Consider the following 24,673-nt stretch of genomic DNA (forward strand, 5'->3'; position numbering starts at 1 on the left):
CAAGTGATTTTATGAATTTCCAATTTTCTAACAATGGCATTAATGATGAATGAATTTGTAATGAAGAACAACAAGGACCTCCTTAGTTAGGAGCCTCTTCTATTATTCTTTTATGCATCTTAAGCTATTGTCCATTAGTGGTTTTTTATTTCTGTTCATGAAGTAGTATTCTAGAAGAAGGACAATATGGTTCTCCTAAGTTAGGATCCACTTCTCCTGTTTATTACATATTGAATTAGAAATTACTTAGTTGAATTTTATATTTGTAATATTCACTTCTAATTAGTTTATAATTGCATTTCCTTCAGTTTCCATAACTTATCTTCTAAAGCTGATTATAGTTAATATCCATATATTTTGGACATGCTTCTAAGTTCTACAAACGTGGATTGATATTTAAAATACTTGTGTTAATTTACTCAATAAATTGAGTCAACAATTACCTTTCTTCTTCGTCGTAGCTCCTATGGACTTCATCATACTCCTCAGTATCGTGCAACAATCTTATTTTGACGAAGTACCTTCCTACAAAGTAGTTTATAGTCCCGTGCCCACATTCAACTGCAAGTGGCACTAAGACTTCCTTCCCTTCATTCTTTAGTGTGATGTTTCAAGGACATCATTGTCCCTTTATATTTTCAATCTACTACCATTCATTCGTCTTGGATTTATCTGACTATTTAACTTTTCGAGCTGAACAACACCACCATCTGTAATGTTCTTGACGATAAATGGCCCCAAGCAATGTGTTTTAAATTTTCTCGGGAACTTCACGAACTTACTATCATATAATAATAGAAAATCCCCTTCGTGAAATATTTCCTCCTTGATGTGCTTGTCATGCCAGGATTTCTCCCTTGCTTTCTGCACTTGCTGATGGAATCCTGTTATGAATCTATCTTCTTCTAATGTTAGTATCTGCAACATTCCCTTATTCATCATGTCGGTATCTGCCATATCTATGATAGCTGCAATTCTCAGACTTGAAACAATGTATTCCATTGGCATAATTGTTTCTTGTCCATATACCAAGTTGAAAGGTGTATGCCCAGTCAATTTCTTGCATGTCATTCTATAAGCCCACAACACCGTTGGAATCCTCAAGTCCTAGTCATCTACATTTACATTGCACACCTTGTTCAATACATTCTCCAGAATCTTATTGAAAGCTTCCACTGCCCCATTTTCCTGAGGATGATAGGGAGTGCTCTTCTGATGGTAAATTTGGAATTCCTCAGTTAGTGCTTCAATCATCTTATTCAAAAAATGTGTCCCTTGGTCGCTCATCAAGATCTTCAGACAACCAAATCTAGACAATATATACTTGAAAATGAACTTCATAGAAGTTTCTACGCTGCAATCCTTTACCGGTTTCGCCTCATCCCATCTTGTTAAATAATATGTCGTGGTGATGATATATCTTGCACCAGTCTTTTTCATCAGTGGACTGATCGGTCCAACAAAGTCAATTTCCCATTATCAAAAGCCTGCAAGGTCACTTGGGGTACTAGTGGAATTTCATCTCTTCTTGATGGATTTCCTGTCCTATGGCATACATCACATGCTTGACAAAAGTATTTTGCTTCCTTATGCATTGTAAGCCACCATAACCCGACTCTCAAAATATTATGTGAAATGGCTTTTCATACATAATGCCCACCTATGACTCCTCCATGAGCTCATGTCAGAATGTTTTATCTTTCATGTTCAGGGACATATCTACGCAGTACTTCATCCTGTCCCATTTTATACAAGTGTCTCGAAATCAACGAGAAATCAACTGCTCAAACCACCAATTCCTTCTTTTGATGTGTAGTGTACTATGCGGGCACCATTCATGTGGACAAAAACTAAATAATATCTACGAAGTGATCATCTGTGACGTTAATGGCAAACAACTATGCATTGGGCAGGTTATCTTCAAGACTTGTAGGTTCTTCTCTTGTCTCTATCCTCGATAGATGATCTGACCCAACATTCAATCTTCCCAACTTCACTATAACTTCAAATTCATATTCATGGAATAATAACAACCATTGGCAGATCTTTCCACCTAAGACAAACTTATTTACCAAATATCTCAGCGTTGAGTTATCTTTGAACACCTTAAAGTGTCCTTCCAACAAGTAATGTCTGAACTTCTAGTGCATACACCATAGCTAACTCCCCCCTTTATGTCGTGTTGTAATTCTTTTCTTCCTTAAACAACTTCCTGCTTGCAAATGCAATGGGATGATCAATATCCCTTGCTCTTAGCTGCACTAATACTACTCCCAATGCTATGCAAGATGCATCAACATGCACATGAAATTATTTCTTCTAGTCTAGAAAAACTAGAATTGACGCAGTTACCATATTTTCTTTCAGCGCATCCAATCTATTTTGGAATTCTTCATCCCACTAAAAGGTCACATCCTTCTTCAGAAAAATTTCCATTAGCATAGTTATCTACACATATCCTTTTATAAACTTCCCGTAGTAACCAATGTGTCCTGACATAGTATGCAATGTCTTACTGTTTTTGGTGCTGGTAGATTCACAATGACTTTGATCTTCACTAGTTATACCATCAATCATTATTTACAAACAACATGTACCAACAATATTCCAAATGGTGCACAAAATATGCACTTCTTCAGGTTCAACGATGTCTGATACTTCCTACATGTATCCAACATAAACCTCAAGTTCGCCACATGCTTCTTTCTGTCCAATCGTCGAAGTAAACTTCCAGAAATTTGTGTATGTACTCTTTCATAGTTACAATTACAACTCTGGAAAAAATGGTAGGTGCATTCTTCAACCCAAAAGGCATCAATGTGTACTGATAGGACCCCCATTCTGTGGCAGACTTTGTCTTATGTCTGTCTTCCGGTGCAATTATTATCTGGTGATACCCTGAGAAGCCATCTATAAAAGAGTAAATGTATTCTCCCCCCACATTATCCAAAACTTCGTCTATAAATGGGGTGGAAAAAGGGTCATGCAAGCATGCAACATTTAACTTCCTCAAGTCCACACAGATTCTAATTTCCCCTTTTTCCTTCTTTTCCTAAACTTCTATAATTACCCATTCAGACTCTTCGACAGGTTCAATTATCCATGTGGCTAACATTTTGTCCAATTCTTCTTTTGCCTTTTCCTTATATTTTGGGTTTAGTCTATAAGGCCTCTGCTTAACAGGCTTCGTATCAGGCTTCATAGGAATCCTCATAACTCCAAAATCCCCTAGGATGCCTTTCATATCCGAAAATTTAGAGGGAAACAACTCGTGGTATTCATGCAATAAATATGTTATCTTATTGACATTGTCGTCGTCCTAGTAATCTCCTATTGTCACATACTTCAGTTCAACTTCTGTCCCTATATTTACTTTCTTCGCTTTTTGTGCCTGCATTATCTCTAACATTTCTATCTCTGGTCCATTCACTTCGTGATGTCCTTCTGACACTTTGATATCAATTTTTTGAGGATCTTCGTCCTCTTCTGCAATGAGGTTATAGCATTGCATCACATTTCAGATCTACGCAGCCCAATCAGGTTGTGAGATAGCTAGAACTTCGTTTTCAAAAATATTCTTCTTAACTATATTCATAGTTGGGTCTATATGTGGATAGTCATCTTCAAATTTGAATGTCATCACAAATCCATCCATGATTTCCGCCCAGCTAGCAGTGCCATGTTGAAGTTTAGTTTCCAAATACCAATTTTGAGAGATTGTTTCTAGGTTGTGGATGAAACCATGCACCCCTTCTTCTCGCGTAATTTATCTTCAAGCTACCATACATAGCTATATATGGTCTCTAGGATCATTCTAGCCATCATACTTGTTTGTGAGCTCTGTTTCTACTTGTCCAAATATTACTCACATCAACCTTCTACATTTCTGCCAATGTCATATATTCTTCTTATGCGTACCCTACCATCTAGCAGGCGTAGCCCTCAATGCTTGATCGAATACTAACAATCTCTGACATTCTGGTACCCACCTTTCATAATCCTTAAAGAAAGTATTCACATCACCCAAACCATCATATAAAGGTAAATTGCATACCTTAGTTGTCATGCAGTGCACTACTTTGGTGATCCTTGCACATCGCCTTATAGACACTTCATGCAATCTATTCTGTCAATTCTCTAATTCTTCTTCTGAAACTGAGGTACAAGAACTATCTTTCTCCCAAGTCATCTTTCCATCTACAGTGGGATTGATCCATTCTTCTTCCTTTATTGTGATCTGATAGATATTATCAACATCATCCGTGCTATATTCCTCTCTGACAGGCTCTGTATACCTCTTCCTTTCTGATGGATCCAATGGAACAATAACCCTCATATTATTGATTTCGAATATCATTTTCCTTTTCTTTAGATTAATTATAACCATGTTGTCAAACACCCAATCCAATCCAAGTAATGCGGGGTAAGGATTACTATCATCTACTATCTCAATTGCTTCGAAGTCAGTGGTAGTGTGCACTTTGCCGATGTCCACTGTGACATTAGACAACCTTCCTAGGGGTAAGATTTTCTGTTGATTTTCCATCTTTAGTCTTACCCATTGATTCCAAATTCTACCTTAAAAAGCTATTGGCATCAGATCCTAGATCTAAGATAACATGATCCATGTCATACTCCCAAATCTACACTGTAAGCCTCATTTCTTTCCCTATTCTCTTCTTGTGTCTATGCAAATTATTCACTGCACACATCTCGCTCTGTGGTATCTCCCTAGAAGTATAGGAACTATTAGTTCCTATAATCCATCCACATCCTTCGGGTTCCTCAATAACTTCATGCAGGTCTGTAGAAAATAATTCAAAACATTTGGATCCACCTCTTGTGTCACAACCTGTACTATTTCACAATTATCCTTTTGAGTCGGTTGTGTAGTAGAGGTCGAGGACTCATCATCGATAAAGCTTCTTCTCACCTCCATGAATGCTTTCTTTTCCTTCAAGATATCAAATACATGAGCTTTTTCGGTGGTTTTCCTTATCCATGTGGCTTCAACTTCCTTTTTCCCATCAGCCTTATCATTCCCAGTGGCAGTTCCTCTTCTTGTTACAATGTCGATGCGCGGTTGATATTCTCTTGGCTCAACAGTCATCATTTGGAATTTTTTTACAGAATGTTGGTTTCTTTTCTATTGCATCTTCTCAATGAGCACGAGACATACTTCTATGACATTATGAAAATCCTTACAATAATTGTAGGTTGTCATTGGGTTCTGACAATCTCTTGCGAAGTGTCCTACCTATCCAGAGTTATAGCAGATAATCTGGCCTCATCCTCGACCAACTCCTCATCCTTGTCCTTGGAATCCTCCTCATCCAGCGTGCTGGCCTTGCTCTTCATGTGCATGTCCTTTGGCTTGCAATATATAACTATCACTAGTGCACTCCATCTTTAAGTCATAACTTAGGAAATTTTTCTCATCATGGCCTACTGATCTACTGAAGTTATAAAACAGTTGTTTCAGGGTCTGTATATATTTCTATAATAGATAGTAGTTTTCAAAGCGATGTTTACCTAGCGTCTTACAAATTTTGCACCACAGACCCAGATTTACTAAATTAGGCGCTCCACTTGCAATATAATCTTTGAATACTGGGCATTGATCCTTATAATGACCTTCCTCTTTGCACTTTGTACACAACACTTATGATCTTTCTTGTCTAACTTCTTTACCTTTCTTTAGATCCTGCAATTCCAAGGACAACATAGCTAGCTGATTTTGTATCTCATGAACTACTACCTGAGTATCTCCAATTGGCAAGGCTTCCAACTTCATCTCAATCTCCAATGCTTCAGCTTGCATCCCGGTATTATGTTGTGTCAATGGTAACGTAATATGTGGCAGCAATGCGTCGATGAACCATTCCTTATGTTGTTGTGGGGGTATCTCAAAGCTCACTTGAACCTTCAAAGCCTTGAATTGCTGATCCAATTCCCACACATATTCAGTTAGTGCTTTCTTGATCTCTTTCAACTCTGTGATACATTGCGATTTTTATTTTGGCTTCGTGAACTCTACTACCAAGGCCTTCTTAATTTCATCAAATGTAGCATTCGGCTTACTTGCGAAGTATTTCATATACCATGTCAGCACCCTCTCTCTCAGTGACGTGACGAGTTGTGCCTTCTTTACATCATCATTATTAATATGTCTTGCCATCCATACTGCATCAACTACGAACCAAAACTGGTCAAGGTCCTCTGTTCCCAGTCCTCTAAAGATAGGTAGCTTAATGTCATCAACCATTCTTCTTCTCGAGGGCTAGGTGGAGAGGGAGGTGGAGGTGGAGGTGTAAGGGAAGTATATGGAAGGGGATGGTGTGTGAGAGGGGTGGATGGATGGGGAATCTCAGAGACGCCCTGATTCTTTTCAGCCCTTGAGTTTGACGCACCTTGGAGATGGGTGGGGGGATATCGTGGGGTTGTAGGATTACTTCGTTCTTCTTCATTCTCATATCCCAATAGAGAGCTATAGTCAACCTCAATAAAATTCTTCGGATCTATTCTATATCGTTTTCCATTTCGCGTAGCTCCTGGTTCCGACTTATTTCTTCTTTTCCCAAAGATTAATCTGTCTGCATTCACAAAATCCTTTTTTCACACAATAAAATTTTAATCCATAGCTCTAGAGAATTTAAATACTTACCTCGTGTTCCTTTGAATAATCTTCGTTCAGCTTCACTATATGACACGATTTTGTTAATCGCGAACTCAGTGATAAATCCTCCCAAAATTCTATTGATCCATAAATCAATAGCCCTTGAGATATTATTATTGATTCTCTTGAGCCGATGTATCAAATCAGAGTTCCACTTCTTTACTTTGTATCAGTTCTTATGCTGAGCTAACTTAGATATCCACTCAAGCAATTGAATGCGGAAAGAACCAAAGAAAATCTCGTATTGATATTCAAAGATATATCTTTGCAACCAAACATCAGTGTATAAACACGAGTTTTTGTTCTCTTTTTCTGCAAATTCTCTTTCTTCTATTCAACCCACTCCTAGAGTTCTTTCTTCGACAGAGATCAAATCATATCCCTTTACACAGATCATGGTCCACGGAACCATTTGTTGGTTTCAGGGGGCTTGACCTAGGTTCAGAGTGTGTTGTGCACCAACAAAACCCTCAACTACTGGTCCTTTTGGCAACGACCTGTAAGGAGGTCATAGTCTTACCCGAAGCAGTTATGGGAGGTTACAGAACCAGGTTTCCGCAACGAAGGGATATCCGTGATGTGACACCGTGTATCTACTTCTACTGTATATCAATCTTATAAATTTGCATGCATAAGAACTTCGTGCAGATGATTAATTTACAAAAACACATAAAATCTAACACATAATAGTATATCTTACAGGTCTTCACATAATTCAGTAGACAATTAACATATACAAAAATACAATACTTCGCCAAAACTTCTTCTTTATTAAACAGATATTCAATTACATTCACTTCTCTGACCTATGCACCCAGCTGCAGGTGGTCTGCACACTCAGCTGCATAGCCTTCTCCAAAACTACAAACTATAGAACGTGAATACAGGGATCCAATTCACTTATGATATTTCATTTCTTTCCTTTTTCCTTTACAAAGTATTACATATCCTTTTATAAAATTCGTATATACAAAAACCATGGTCCACATACCATGGATCCATAAAACAAGGACTACTACCTAATACATGTTACAAAATAAAGATTTTATCCCATCCCAACAGCCCTAAAAGTCCTCTCGATGAATATATCTTCGCCAGCTTAGCGTTGTCTGCTCCTTCTTTTGCAGGGTTTTTACCCAAAACTTGGACCAAGTTGGGTCATGCCCAACAAAAATCCATTTTCAAGTTGTAGTTTGATAAAGAACAAGTTGTAGTCTGTTGAGGTAGGAGCCTCTTGTGGGTTGTAGCTTGTAGAGAATTTGTGGGAGTTGGAGCTTCCTTTGAGGTAGGAGCCTCCTGTGGGTTGTAGCTTGTAGAAAATTTGAGGAGGTTCCTTTGAGGTAGGAACCTCTTGTAGGTTGGAGCCTATAAAAATATGTTGTAATGAGGAAGTAGGAGCTTGCCTTCACATCACTTTCAACCAAAACTTCGTGGTTTTCTCCCTTATGGGTTTCCACTTACATATGGTGTCTTCATGTGTTGTCTCTTGAATATTGTGTGAATACTCGTGAATTCTGAATAAATATATCCGCAAATTTATCTTTGGTAACTGCAAAATAAACCATTAATAATTAAGTATATACATAAATCATTAACAACATAAGAAGAAATTTAAATAGAGTAAAAATTAAAATTTAAAATTACTAATTCACTCTCTCTGATTTCCAAACATAATTATCAATAAATACTTATATTATTTTTTATATTATATTAAATTTTATAAATAATTTATATTAACTAATTATATATAAATATTATATATTATATACTATATATTCTTTCCTATCTTAATAAATATTAGTAAAGTGTTATGAATCTAACTTACTTTTGTATTCTAACATAGTTTAGTTTTTTTCCCACTATCTTGCATGAATGTCTAACATGTCTTCCTAAACACTTGGTTTTCTTTTCACTATCTTTCATAAATGCCAAGATATCTCCTCGTGGACTGTGTCATATTTTCGCGTTATTTTAATTTATGTAATTTAAATCTAAGTAAAATATTTTTATTATTAATTCAATAAAATTATTATTTTGTTAAATTTTTAATATACAAAATTAGTTTAAGGTGCATGGTTTTTTCTCTTAATTATCCTCAAACATTTATTTTATTGGACATTATCTATTTGAGAGATATTTTACACATTTCAATTTAATAAGTTTTTAATTTTTTTTGGGCCAAAAATAAAAATAAAAACATAAATTCTGATTATATGTTGGGTTACATATGAGAAAATAAATTTTGAATTTTCTTGGTTATAGGTGATGGAGTGATTTGATTATTAAAATATGACTAGGAAATTTTAGAATTATCATTATTTTTCACTAAAATTATATAAGGGAAATTTAATATGATATTTATATTTGAGTTTGAATTTTTAAATTTAGAGACTATATTTTTTGTATATATAAATAAATTTTAAATTTATTTAATTAGATATTAAAGCTTTATCTAACAACAAAAAAGTGAACTCAATAACCTCTCAAGTATTAATAGTTATGAGGATTCGAATACCGCAGAAAATAAACCTTCATTTAACTACAAAACAAATCTCCTAGACCAAACTTCTTCTCAACTATCTTCAAAAGGACGAACACAATAGATAGTGAAGCTAAGACACCAATGTCCCAAGAACTAGAAGAGATGAAGGAGATGCAAGATAAAGGAAGTTGGAAGACCGTAGAGAAAAAAAAAGAAAGCTACAGCACCAATCTCGCCAAGAAAGACGAGGAGCCAGATAATTAGAAACTAAAAAAATTATAAGTCCGATAGACCAATTTGGCCTGATTGGACGTTAACCACTATCATCATCATTATCATCAATTATGTAGATAGATATGTCTATTTTAAAACATGGTTTTCATAATTTTAATTTAATTATTAATATTTATTAAATGAATAATAAGAATTTAATCTTCACAATATATTTTAGAATATTTTTAATAGTATACATAAATTAAAGATTGAGATTTATTTTCAAAGTAGTTATATTTTTTTCTCTTTTAATTAAATGATTAATTTGAAAAAATGTCATATCAAATAATTATGTTAATAAACATGTCTATTTTGGAGTAGGATTTTCATAATTTTAATTTAATTATCAATAATTATGAGGTGGATAATAAGAATTTAACTTCCACAAAATATTTTAGGATATTCTTAATAGTATACACAAATCAAAGGTTGAGATTTATCTCCAAAGTAGTTATGTCATTTTTCCCCTTTTAATTAATTGATTAATTAAAAAATGTCATATTAACAAGTGCCATATAAAATGAGTTATGATTTTTTGGACGTGGTATTCGTCAAGGATAATATTCTAACAAAGCAAATTAAGTGAGGTAAATGTGCATGCTTAAAAATGTTGTTACATGTTTTTGTGTGTGTGTGTGTATATATCTATATATATATATATATATATATATATATATATATATATATATATATATATATATATATATATATATGCTTGCTTTATATATTAATTAGCTTTATAATTAATACTAATTTAAAATAAAGTTATAATTTAGTTAATTTTCATGGTTTTTGTTTTTGAACAATGTGAGATTACCATGAAATAAGTGTTTTGATGTTTATCACGTGTATTGACATTTATCGGCTATTAAATATATATGGTTGAGCTAGTATAATATTTATAGTGATAAATAATTAAGAAGATAAGTGTATATATTTTGGAATGTTCATGGTTAAAAATCGTATAACATGAGTTTTTAAATGTATAATGTATTTTCCCATGGGGCTTTGGATTGATGGTGAATGGGTGCGCCGTTAAGGCACCGGTTCAAAGCCCGTGTGGGTACTTAGGTTAGTCTAATAGATAATAAAAAAAATGTATAATATGTTTAATTCATATATTAATTATTTTTATAATTAATAAAAGTAATAATTTAGAATAAATATATAACCAACTTAAATCCATCTTAACTTCTTATTTACTAAGCACTAGCACAGATCAAATCTCTCTTGAGGTGCAAACCTCTTTTAGAGTGAAAAATATTTGAGCTGTCTTCGGGCCTTGGTCGATCTAGAGTTGAGATGGATCTAAGTTGGTTTAATGATTAACCTTTAAATATGCCACAGATCAAATCTCTCTTGAGGTGCAAACCTCTTTTAGAGTGAAAAATATTTGAGCTGTCTTGGGGTTGGTAGATCCAGAGTTGAGATGGATCTAAGTTGGTTTAATTATTAGCCTTTAAATATGCCACATTAAAGAAGAACACCATGGGAAAAAAACATGGGCCAAGAATTTTATGTTTTTTTATTTTTATTTTATTTTTAGTAGAAACTAAGATTAGTTTCTTCTTAATACCAGGTATGTACATTACATTGTGGATTAGTTTAACATGGTCAATAGGTAATGTAACTAATACATCATTGTATCCTTTGATTTCATGTGCACCAATATATATCCATCTTAAGCAAAGATCTAACATGAGTAGGGAGGGATCAAATTTCTTTAGGTGCAAAGTTCTTTTAGAGCAAAAATACAATGTGTAATTTTTCATTATTTAAATTGTATTTTTGAATGCTATATAGACTTAAACTTGTAAGTCCAAAAATCCCTTGTTGGATTTCAAAAAAAACAAAAACACATTTAACTAAAAGTGTCCAAACTGTAAAATAGGTCACTTTCAACCATAGAACCTTATTTTTTTCCATAGCTTTAAATAATATATAGATAATTTTTTTCCAGTAGACATTAAAATATTTTACATAACATGTGCATCCATACATTTTGTTATTAATATATTTTTGAGTATACATGAATATTTTATTATATACAACATAGAAATATTTTATTTTAACATTTTTTGTATATATAGATATATATGAAGTTGATATCGAATACATTGGTTAACATAGATCTTAATTTTTTTATTTATTTAAATCTAATGTTGAAATATTTTTGAAAAGCATAAATTATATTAGGCCATGTGGATAACTAACTAAATATGGATAGCATATTCATTTTTGTCTCAACATGCATAACATATTCATTTTTGTTTTTTTATTATAGCAAACATTTTTTCCTATTTTGAGAATACTTTATTTCTATTTTAATAGGGATACATGTCAACTCCAAGTTAAGCACATACATACTTACACATTGCCCTCATATTGGGTTGTAGAACGAGTCGTTTGGCTCAATAATCATCTCCAAGATATCTATTCGTACCATAATTAGTTTCATGAAAGTTCTCAAACCAATGTCTATTACAGGACATATGTATGGAGGCTCCATAATCAACAAACCAAGTATTTAGATCATCTATTTCAGAAGATAATTTGACATCTACCATAAATAGTCTAAAGTTTTTATGTCGTCATTCATTGTTTCTCCTCTATCAACAAAATTACCAGTATGCCTCTTATTTCTATGTTTGGACTCATGGTATTTCTTTTTCATGTAATCTCTAGAGTAGTGTCCAAATTTTCCACAATAATGACATTTAATATCAACATTTGGAAATGTCATGTCTAGTTGTGATTTTGCAAATGGTGGCTTACCATATGATGGATTTCCTTGTGGTGACTCTCCTCCTTTATTTCCTTCCCAAGGCTTCCTTTTGAAATGTGGTTTCCTTTCACTGTGAGCACCAAATCATAATTTTGAGGCTTAAGATTCCTTCGCCTTCCTTCCTCTTGCATGAGTATACCTGCCAAATCATCAAAAGTGAGATCCTTCTCCCTTGCCACAAGACCTATGATGAACATTTGATACTCATCTAACATTTCATTTAAGGTTACAATGATTAGATCAACCCCCGATGGTGCTTCACCGATATCTCCAAGTTTATCTTTAAAATCCTTAATTCTTGAAATAAAATTACTGATGCTTTCATTTATTCTATTTTAATGTAAAGAAACTTAATCTTGAAGGATAGGATTTGACTTGTATTCTTTGATTCGTACAGGTCCTTGAGTGTTGTCCTGGTTTCGTTTGATGTGTTTCCATCTCTAATATGCAGTATAATGTTGTCTTTTACAAACATTCACAACAACATTTTCGCCTTAGTCTCTCTCTTCTCCTAATCTTGGATTGATACAGTTGTAGCTCCTACAATTGCCTCTTGCTTCAATTCATCACCACTCGTTATTAACCAGACGTTGTATCCTTCGATCAATGTTTGCATCTTAAATTTTCAATTCATGCAGTTGGTGCCATTCAACTTGGATGCTTCAGTTAAATATGATTATGCTAGAGGATTTTCCATCTTTGAATGACAAATTTCTCTAACTTTACATCACAACAACTCACAAACATGAAATAATAATTAGCTATTTCAGAAAATGCTAAAACAACTTTAAAATTTCAATAAATAACATATGTAATTCAGTAGCAACTCGACTATCAATTTTCACATTCAACGACAATATTTGTACATTGAAAATTAAAACAACTTTAAAATTTCAATAAATAACATATGTAATTCAGTAGCAACTCGACTATCAATTTTCACATTCAACGACAATATTTGTACATTGAAAATCATAACATATATATGTGACACGCCACCAATTTGAATTAACACTAATAAATTCACTATAAATGCCCAATTTTAGAATTCGAAGTATCTCTAAGTGATTCAAATTGAAATGAATCTTAGACAATAAGAGGCACAAAACAAAGATGAGGACGAAATAGTAATTTACATGAAAACTTATACCAAATTTTAACCTTCAATCATCGCAATGATTTCTCAATTTTCAATGCAACCTTACACTATGATGCCACAACACATCAACCCATAACCAACGAGAGGAAAAAAATAGTGTCCACCATTCACAAAATAATCAATTGTCTTCACCGGAAGACGTCAGTACTATTGTCACCAAAGTAAAATTAACTAATTGACCTAATGCTGAATCGATCAGATAAAAAATAGGGATCAAATAATCAAAGGAGTTCAATTCAGCAACGCCTTCATTTTAACAATATAAATTCAAGCATAAGGAAGTAGACCAAAGAGTGGAATAAAAAAATGTGGTTAAATATAAAATCTAGTAATCAAGATGCAGAATAAAATCATAATGATACATGAGTATACTTTACTTTTATATGCATGTGTTGTCACATAAGCAAATATTAAGCACCATGCACTAAGCCAATGATTGGCCCAATGCATTTTCATCTTGTCCCTTGGATGAGAATAAAGTGATATTTAATGGACAAGATGCAAAAGCATTGAGTCAATCATTGGCTTAGTACATGGTGCTTAATATTTGCCACACAACTTGCAACAACTCACACGACTTTCGTTTTGGCCCACCTAGCTAGACGTGAGATGGCTTTCTGCAGGGCTCCACTCGGTCTCGATAGCCATACAACTTTGAACACTCGGCTAATGACTTTCATTCCACCCCTTTAACAACACCAACGCAACTCCACTCAACTAATCTTGCTTACCACTATTATCTACCCAGCACAGGAACTTTCCTCCACAAGTTCGAATGACCTGCATACAACAATTCTTTCTTCAACTCAATGTCCAACTCCTGTAGATAACACACCATGAAACTGACTCAATGACACCATGAAACACCTCACACACATAAGAGGCTTTGTGCTCCTTCAAACTCGAGTAGCTCGAGCCTCACACACCTTCAATTCTCACACCAGTGATGCTCAACACAAGCCTCACAACCATCAGCCTCTGTAACCTCACTCTAATACCAATAGAAAAAATAGAAAGAGAGAATTGAAGAAAGATGTAACCTCACTCTAATACCAATAGAAAAAATAGAAAGAGAGAATTGAAGAAAGATTCAGTTCTCAATTGAGATGATTGCTCACTCAAGACATTGTGTCACAATGCTCACTTGCATTCACCAGGCCAACAAACTAAATATATATGATTACATTATTGTTGAACAATTTTCTAGAATATAGGAAGTGCCAACTATAAAAGTCAAAATAAGACAAACATTTCAACCATACATAATTGGTTCTAATTATAGGAAAATCTTTTAGAGATTTCTCCATTATTCCAGCAATATGATATTGATAAGTCATGGTATTGACAAATAATATTGTAACAAAACCTATTTACAGAATAAGAATCGCCATGATTAAGCGGGAATGAGTCTCCATGATTAAAAATCTTGTTTTATATATACATATCATATATTTTTTTAAGTTATAATTTGATTTTTTAAATATTTACCAATGTCATATGTATCTTCCAATACTTATTATAAATTAATGTATATCAATATTTACAAACTATTTAATTTATAATTGTATTTACTAATTATTATTTTTAAATAAATTTAATTCTTATCAATAATATTTTAAAATCATTTCAAATTATTATGATAATGATTTTAAATATTATTCTTAAACTTCAAAAAAAATATCATATCTTATTTATATAAGATAAAATTAGGAGATCTCAAGTAATATAATATTTAGTTAGAAATTCTCAAATATTATAATATTTAAAGTAATAAACAATAATGATGTATAAATTAAATTAATTTTGATAATAAAATATGAGGATTATTCTTTCAAAGAAGTTTAATACTTATTAAGTCTAATAACATATCATATTTTACTTGTATATGAGGTTGGGTTAGAGGACCAGAAGGATTGGATTTTAAAATTTAATGGGCAAATGGTTTGTTATAGGGGTGATTTGTATGTAAATTTTTTATTTATTAATATTTTTTTAAATAAAAAATCATTAAATTTTAAAATTATTTTAGATCTAAAATGGTTAATTAATATTAAATAAAATAAAAAAATATTATAAAATATTTAATAATACAAATCTTCAATTAAATTCAAAATATATGATATAAGAGGCCGTGTTTTACGTAATTCACCACTTATACAATACGCTCATGAAGTATGCCCCTATTATGGTTTGTGGAGAGGGCGTAATTTTATATATAAATAGATACATGTTCTCACATATAAATAGAATGGACAATGGACATGCCAAGTATTGAAAAGACACTGTAAGTGTTTTTCTTTTTTAATCATGTGAAATTGGATCAAAATGTTTTATTTTGTTGAAATTTTAAATTAGGTAGAGATATAATATCCTATTAAGCTAATCACTCACTTATACATAATGATACCATAAGCATCTTACATATGCCTTAACATAAATATGGATTGCTGAAAATAATTACTTTGCGAATAGATTATAAATATAAGGGGTTGTATATGCTTATAGTTGGATTTTGGCAGATCAATTATTCAAAAGCAAATATATACAAGCTTGTGCATTTCTGTCTTTTGGGTAAGTTGGTTATTTCTGGCCAATATGAACAAAGGCCAAGCCAGAGGTAATAATAAAAACCAGACTTAGAATTTCAAATCAAATTCTAATGATCACAAAAAAATTAACATTTATACAATTATTTTAACTAACTATCAAATCACAAAATGACCAATAATTTACCAATCAAATTCCATTCTGAGACTTAAATGGATATCTATGATCTCATCCACTACGAACAGCTTATTCTTTTGATTTGTATTATTTAAAATGGTTTTTTAACTACATATTTGGATTCAGCACCCTGAAAAACCCGGGACGCTTTGATTGTGCAGAAACTAGCTATCAAACACTATCAAACTTGCGATTCCAATAAATTACTGCTAAATTTTCAGTGAAAAAACCCACAAGAAAAACATTATAAACAACGATTCTTAGTACTTCGCTTACTACAAGAGTGCCGTACACCTTACACCTCACAGCTGCCACTGCCATATACTAACTTTAACCCTCCCCGGATTTGATTTAAATGTCAGCCGGTGCTTGACGCGTATTCCGCGCCAGGCCGGGAATCGGATCACGATCCTCTACCCGTGATTGGTGGGGGCAGTAGTGCCGTGAAAGCAATAGACAGCCGCTCACCGGCTTCTCTTTTTGACGTGAAAAGGCCTCGGGGTTTGGACTCCTATCTCTGAGCATTCTCTTTTTTGACCCAAATCTCTAGACATTATTAACTATTACTCTTTACTTTGTACAAAGGCTCAACCGTCTTCAAACTGGTCTGCATTTACAGCTCGTTGACGGCAACCCTGCCCATTGTAAATGGTAAGTACAGTTGGGTTGGGAATTTGAGGGTAAGTACAGTTGGGGAATTTGATGGGTAAATTGTTTGTTATGGGGTAATTTATTTATAAATATAATTAATTTTTTTTTAAATAATTATGATTTTTTTTTGTTGAAATTGTAAAAATAAATAAAAATGTAAAAATTATTAATAAATTTGTTTTGAAATTCCAATCTTGATAATAGTAGTAAGAGAAAAACTCATCGGATTTTCAAGTTCATGCAAACCTTTAAGCAGATGAAGTAAAATGACATCAATTTGGTATGGATTTTCCAACAGTATCTCTAGTTCTGTTTGACTACCTTTATGGATTTTTGCATGATTTTGACTAATCTGTACTCAATTGGATCCACTTTTTCTGTGCTGCATCTATCATACTCCGGAGTCCAAATTTGTCAACGACTTGAAAAGGTTTATACTCTAGTGAGATAACAACATAAGTTTAATGTAGATATATATTATAAAATGGTGGGGAGATAAATAAAATTAAGGAAAAGACATTTGCTCCCATTAATTAATTAAAAATATTTAGCAAACAATTTTCAATATAGAACAAAGACTAGGGAAAAACCTTATTCATAATTAAAAATCTTTTCAAAAAAAATATATATCAATATTTGGAAACAAGCAATGATTGTAAATATAAATGTGAATAAGGTAAATTAAGAACAATATGATATATTGTTGTACTCTTAAAATGGAGTATATGAAATTTTTGACTTCTAATAATGACTCTAGGAGTTGTTTTTAGTAGACTTTTCAGACTTTCTTGTAACTGAAATTTTTGAGGTAAAATCTTGATTTGTGATATTTAAATTAGTTTTTTTTTACTGTATATATGGATTCAGCGCCATGAAAAACCCTAGGACGCTAACCCTAGGACACTTGGATTCTGTAGGGGTTACCCATCAAGCTTGTGTTTCAATAAATTCCTGCCGGATTTTGGAGAAATTAAATTGGAAAAACCAACCAGAAAAGCTTCCAAAAAGTCACACTAAAGACAACTCGATGACTTTATGCTTTTGATCTTAACCTTTGCAAGAGACCACTTTTGGCTCCATAGCGTGGAATTTTATAATTAGTTGTTATGGAATAACTTATTTAATGGAAAAGCATACATTATTCCAATCATCATCATGAGGGCAAATGTTATATTTCGCTAGTCTTTTTATTTGTTCATTAGTGTACAATAAAAAAATTGAAGAAAATTTTAACTTGTTTTATAGACCAATTTGGGAAGATTTTATATTGAGTTTTATCTAACTCTCTAAGTCTTAACATAAAAGGATTTAGAAACCAAAACTACCTAATTTTTCAAACTTCCAATGTAAATGCCCAAACAAACAAATTAAGTAGTGGTAGATGTGCTAGAATCCATACCACCATAATCCCCCATGTCCATTTATATTCTCATCTCTCTTCTTCAAAGGCTAGAGATGGAGATAAGGACTCAAAGTCATAGCTGTGACAACTAAGTAGTTGGCTCCTAGTTTGCAAGGAAAAAATTGTCCCTTGCCTAATTATTCTCCCTCAAAAATTTCTTGCCATTGCTTTCATGGGAGTTTTGAATAAGTTAGATTCCCCTTTGTCTCTTTCACATCATTCTCACACTTGTGAAGACCCTTCCTTATCCCTTGAGTGCTCCATACCACTCATTAACCTTTTGCAAAGAGATTAGTTGACCCCTTGAGCCCACGTAGGAACATAACCAATGAGGAAGGAATGAAATTGATGTCATCCTAGTTAAGGCCACGTGTTTTTATCTCATTCATTAAGTGTGGCTTCAATGATGCTTGCATAGACCAATTAATCATGCACACAATAGCCATGATCATCTAGATATTGTTGTTCAACACAAAGAATTGAGGTATTGATATATGCAATTGGGGAAGATGGAATCAATTGACTTATCTCTCCCACGTCATCTTTGTGACATGACATGTGGTAGGAGTGACCTCCCTTGTTGATATCATGTGACATGATGAGGATTGGTAGGGACGCCATGTGTATGTGATTTTTCTCCCCTCCTCCTTTAATCAATAAGGATGCTTCCCCCATTTTGGACCCTGTGATTGTTGTGTAGGTAAAATTCATAATTAAGCCCTCTTAAAACTTGGAAAAAGGACACAATTTCTAGGTGATCGAGCCTCATGTAGATAACTATTTGGATGATCTTGTTGAGATTTGCATTTGCTAAAGGCTTTCAAAATCAAAAGGAATTGTGTGATCAGGATTGAATCATCAATCATTGTTTCTCTTCCATCGGCTTCATTAGTAATAGCAAGTCCTAGTTCCATACATATCTATTTTTCCATCAAAGTCATAAACTAACAACCTTCCACGCCCACTTCCTGTTATAATTGTCAATTAAGTTTAAAAGTGTTTTCAACATTCATTTAAAATCAAAGATCCATCTTAAAATCAGATTTATCAATGTCATGATCCTAGGGACTCTTCTAGTTATGAGGTGCATTTTGGGCGCATTGCAATCCCTCAAGTGTGCGATACCGACATGTTTCAACTAAGTTTTCCTTGTGAATCACAAAGTTACTTCACCTAGACTACGCCCCACAACAAGTTTACTTATATAATCTCTATAACACTAGTTATTTAGTGGAATATCACAACTCTTCAATATAGTGTACATAACCTTATTGTATCTTCTACTTGAATTAAATTTCCATTCAAAAAGACATGATCATTATATGAAAGTTATCAATTCACCATTAACATCATCATAAACATGCAAATTTTTTCATAAAGGAATGACCCTATGACCTTCTATTTTCATTGATAAGACAAATTTACAACAATCCATTGATACAAAGGCTTGGTTGTCAAGAGAACATAGGAAAAATAACCAAAACACGAAAACTTGAACTTTATTCCACCCTTCGAACCCTCCCCAGCCTTCAACACCTTAATGGGTCGTCTCAACACCGTAGCAAGTTGTTGTCACCCATATCAATGCATCCTTAGCTAGTTGCAAGGCCTAGTTCAGGTTTGAATGACCACAGGCTCTAAGCCTCCCACCTTCGGCTCCCTCATACCCTTCATTCATTCCGTGCGCCTTTCTTTCACACTTGTTATAATGCCACTTTGGCTTGGGCTAGAACAAATGTTATTTTTCAACTTGTTTGAATTAATCCTCTCTATCGTGTAACTTACATACTTATACAAATTGCCTCTTACCCTTCTAGTTCTCCTTCTTTAATTATCATTTTGAATCGACCTTCTAGGTTGGGTGCCTTAGGCTAGGCCAACGCCATCGTCTCGCCCAAGTGATCTCACATCCACCCACTCATTCCACCTACTTTTCTTGCCATGACACTCCACTCGTTATGGAAAACATGCTTCCATGGCTGATCATTGTTCCACCAGTCCATGTCTCCCTTCGTTCAGCCCACCATGCCCTAAGACAACCTCTCCTCCACTTGATCATTCATCTCGGGAGCACTTTGGCCCGCACCTAAGGGTACCCATGTCCTTGTCCATGGTCTTGTTTTAGGCATTTTTCCCATTACTTGACCATGTCGGGCACCTAGTTGCTCATTTCCATCATGCCACCAAGTTGCCCTTGTTATCACTCTGGTTGTTCCCTGCCTCTAGAAGGGAATACGGCTGAGGTAATGACTAACCAGTCTTTTAGTTGCAGATTCTAGCCAATCTGCAACCAGAGAGGGCTCTCTCTTTATGATTTAGATTTGTTTTGTTATATGTTAGGCTAGTTATGAAGCACAAGTTTTGTTTGGTGTTTGGAAGATGACATTTAGTAGAGCAGGGTTGTAATGTGAGAGAAGTTCAGACCATTGGGTTGATGGAGTCTAATGGAAATAAACCTCTGGGTATGGTTTCTTTGGCAATAGGAAAACTACAGAGCAAGATAATTAAACACAGAACAATTTTCAAGCTGGAATAAGATGAAATGAAGTCAGGGAATGAAAGGCAATCAAGAATCTTTCATTATGCTAACAGAGGGAAATTGTATAAACATTATCAAGGAGCAGTTAAGAATTCCTTGATGATATTTAGAGTGAAAGAACTAGGGAGACAAGAGCAGTCAAGAATTCTTGCCTATGCTAGTCCTGTAGAAAACATAAAAAATTACAGGAATTGAACACAGAGTACAACAAAGTAAATTCTGGGTTATCCTTTTTTCCTGTAACTTAGAGCATGATATTTAGATGGTAAATAAAACACAGATACAATAACACAAGAGTAAAGAAGACTTATTGATCCATGTATTAACACGAGAATTCTGCAATATATCCTTCTGCCATTGATTCCATAACCAGCAAATTCACCAGCAAAGCATTCCAACAATCTTTATTTCATAAGAGTTCTCAAAACATACAGCGCAGGTCCAGAATGATATTCACCAGCCAACAACAATACATATCTTGGGGAAGTATTTATAAAAGAGTTTACAAAATATCCCGTAGGAAAAATATCAAGTAATAAATTCATCCATCTACTTTGGCAAAGGCAATAACTGATATGGAAAACCGCGCAGAACGAATGAAGGAGTAACTATGTTGTACTGGCTGCCTTAGGTGTTCCGCTATTGTTGACTTTTCGGCTCAACTAGTCGGCTGATAGTTGCTTCTTTGATTTGCATCCCTGATGTGTTGTCACTTGCCACCTGTGCCTGAGTTTGCCTTAATGCTTTTTAGCGCAAATTCCCTCCTTTGTCAATTTGATTTTCTGATAGGTGGCTCTTGTATTTGAATTTGCTAATGTGTAGCTGACCAAAGGAGAGAATGAAAATTACCTTGGTAAAACCTCAAGCATACCCTCCCACCATTGATCTGTTGGCAGTTGGTGTCTCTGTAGTTTAATTAATGTTTCATCAGCTTCAGTATATGTGTAGTAATTTGGCTGGACTTCAAAAAGATGATTTATTTCATGTTCAATATAGAACAAATTTTCTAATTTGTCATATAAACTCTGTCCAGAGGGAGGTACTGTCTCTTCTGTGCTGCTTGATGATGTTGTGATTTGATTGGTAACATAGGTATTTACCCTGTGAGCATACTGTTCATGTGTTAACAGTCTTCCATTGCTGGTCAATAAATTAGGTAACCCCTTGCTCTGCAACACTACAAACTTTTGTCTGAAGGCATTTATTTCTGTTTGCATCTCTTGGCACTTTCTTTCCAAAGTTTGTACAAAATTCCTCATGGTTAGCACCTTTTTTACTAACAAAATTGTGTCTGTTCTGTTCCTGATATCTAGAGCTACTAACTGTTCTCTAGTATGAGTATTCAAAAAATGGATCAGCGGGTTGGCCTATTCGGGCTTGTTTGCCAATAATTCTCTGGCCTTTTGAGTCTCAAATTGAGCTATCCATATCAATTCAATCTGGTCATGAATAGTTTGGATTTATGTCCATTGATCAATGATGGACTGGCCAATTTTAGTCCACAAAATTGTTTTGATTTCTGCCAGAGTTTTGTGAAGAGTAAGGTCCTTCTCCAAGGCTTTTATCTTATTTTCCAGGGCCTTTACTTCTATTGTCTTCTCAACCACAACCATTTTTTATTTGTCATAATTTACCTCAATCTTGGCCAGTTTTTCTTTGGCTTCTTTTAATTCTACCATTTGGAGTTACAAAGCTTTTATTTCCTTCATCATTTCTTCCATACTCAGGCTGGCCTTTGGTACTGCTGTAGTTGTTGCTGTAACTATTGCTGAAGTTGAGGCTGGAGCTGAGGTACCTGTTGTTGATGTCGGATCAGTAGGAGGGACTGATGTGGTGACTGTAGGAGGAGCAGCTGTAAGAATTGGAGCTGTTTGAGCTGACTGAGAGGCCAACTCTCCATGTTTTCCTTGCAGCGCTGCCTCCAAGGCTTTCTCCGTTTTTGCTAGCCTTTCATTCATCCTCAATAGCAAACTTACCACATCCTCCTCTTATTTTTGTTGTGCAACTTATGTGGTCTGAGGGTGTATTGTAATTGGCATCGTGAGTTTTTTTCTGAGGGCGGCTATGTCTTCCTCTTTCTTTTTTATCAAGGCCTGTATGCCCTTGGGATCCTTGGGATCATGTCCCAGTTCCATGACAATCTCCTCCAAAGATTTAATTCTGTTGTCCTTGGCTAATGAGGAGGTTTTCTCCAATTCCAATTGGGCAGAAGTATTATGAAGTGAATTTTGCAATCTGTGGGCCAACATTTCTTTATCTGCCAAGGTGGAGTACACCATTTCTCTGGTTTACTTATGTAGTTCAATCTGGTCCATTGGGTGGATGTCTTTAGAAAGGACTTCTAGATTGGTTTTGATATAATTAGCAGCTAACTGGAGTTGTTGTACTGTATGTTGAAAAGTGTGCAACAAGAAATGCTTGTTGAGAATGCAACAAGATGATGGAGCTTAGTGAAAAGAGTCGCCTTCACTAAGTGGGCCCGCGGACAAATTATGGTGCAAGTTCTATTTTTGATCACAGTGTGGATGATCACATTGTGAGTGATCACAGTGTGGGTGACCACAGTGTGGGTTACCACAGTGTGAGTGATCACAGTGTGGGTGATAAAAGTCTATTTTTAGACTGGCTGTCAAAAAATAGAAAAGTAAAATATTATTGTCTCATAATAATATTTGAACTATAAACTTGATCGTATTCTCTTGGAGCACTTCAGGATGAGCTACGGATGTGGTACATGCAGATCCCAGAGGGAAATACATGGTTACCTATGGGATGACTAATATTTGCATGCAGGACTTCAGTTAGAACTTAAGTGAGTTGAGTTTAGTGGACTGGAGGTGCAGTTGATGGAGTTGTGTTCAGTTTAACTTTGTTAAACTAGCTGTATTTAGTCTAACTGATCAATAGACTAGAGATGAGTTGGGTGAATTAGTTATTAATTAATTCACAAGTTATTAACTCATAATGCAACTATAGAATACATCAGTTAACTCAGTTGCATGTCAGTGCATGTTCAGTTCAACGGGGACAGGTGTTAGAGGATCAGATTGCTATCAGTTGTGACTATAGTTGTGCATGATGATTTGCACAATCAGAGGGATTGAGTATGCCAATGAATTGGCCAATATCAATAATTGTAACCTGTGCTCACATCCAACCTGAGTGATTATTTGCAGGTCAAATACGAGTTTGGTAAGCCATTCTCATCAGTTCTCAGCAGGTATTGTGGTGCAGGCAAGCAGCGGGGGAGATTTGGAGATCAAATCTGAGCTGTGTTGTGTGTAACAAGTGGAGCTGGTACTGGATTGCTTGTGATAAGCATTGTACTTTGTAATGTTACATGATTCAATCAATATAATATATAGATATTGTGGGGTTTTTAGCGAGATGCTTTCCCCGGGATACATACTGTGTTAATGAGTTTGATTGATGCTTCTATGTTCGCCTGTGAATGTTTCTGCTTCTGTAAATTGATAATCAACGTAGAGGAGCTTATGTATTATACATGTTCCGCTTATAATTGTATAATTAGGATAATCTCTGTGAATATGTGTCATATTATTCAAAATTTCTACACTGTAGGCCTGAAGTGACTAAAGGTCATTTTCCCTTCTTGGATATCATAGGCTACCATTAGCCTTTGTTGATTGGTGGGAGCCATTCTTAGCAATTGGTTATAGAGCTGGAACCTTACTGGCTCATTTTTGGCCTTGATTTCGGTGAATGCCTTCTTGATGTCAGAGCCTTGCTTGCTCTGTTGCCTGGTGGATGTAACCTCCACACCATGTTGCCTCTCTTGCTCTTGCTGAAAGGAGCTAGTTAATGTTTCCAGAATTGGAGGAATCCGCTGTTCGGTTGTTTCCTCACCCCTTAGGTTGCCTGTTGTTTCTTCTGTAAATTCTTCCTCAGAGTAGGGGTTCAACCTTTGCCTCTTCTCCCCTTGTTGTTCTGTGGATCCCCCTGTGGGTGTCTGTTCTTGCCT

The sequence above is a fragment of the Pinus tabuliformis genome, chromosome 9, assembly GCF_031772625.1.
Source record: "Pinus tabuliformis cultivar Carrire ecotype Pingquan chromosome 9, CPIR1, whole genome shotgun sequence".
NCBI lineage: Eukaryota > Viridiplantae > Streptophyta > Pinopsida > Pinales > Pinaceae > Pinus > Pinus tabuliformis.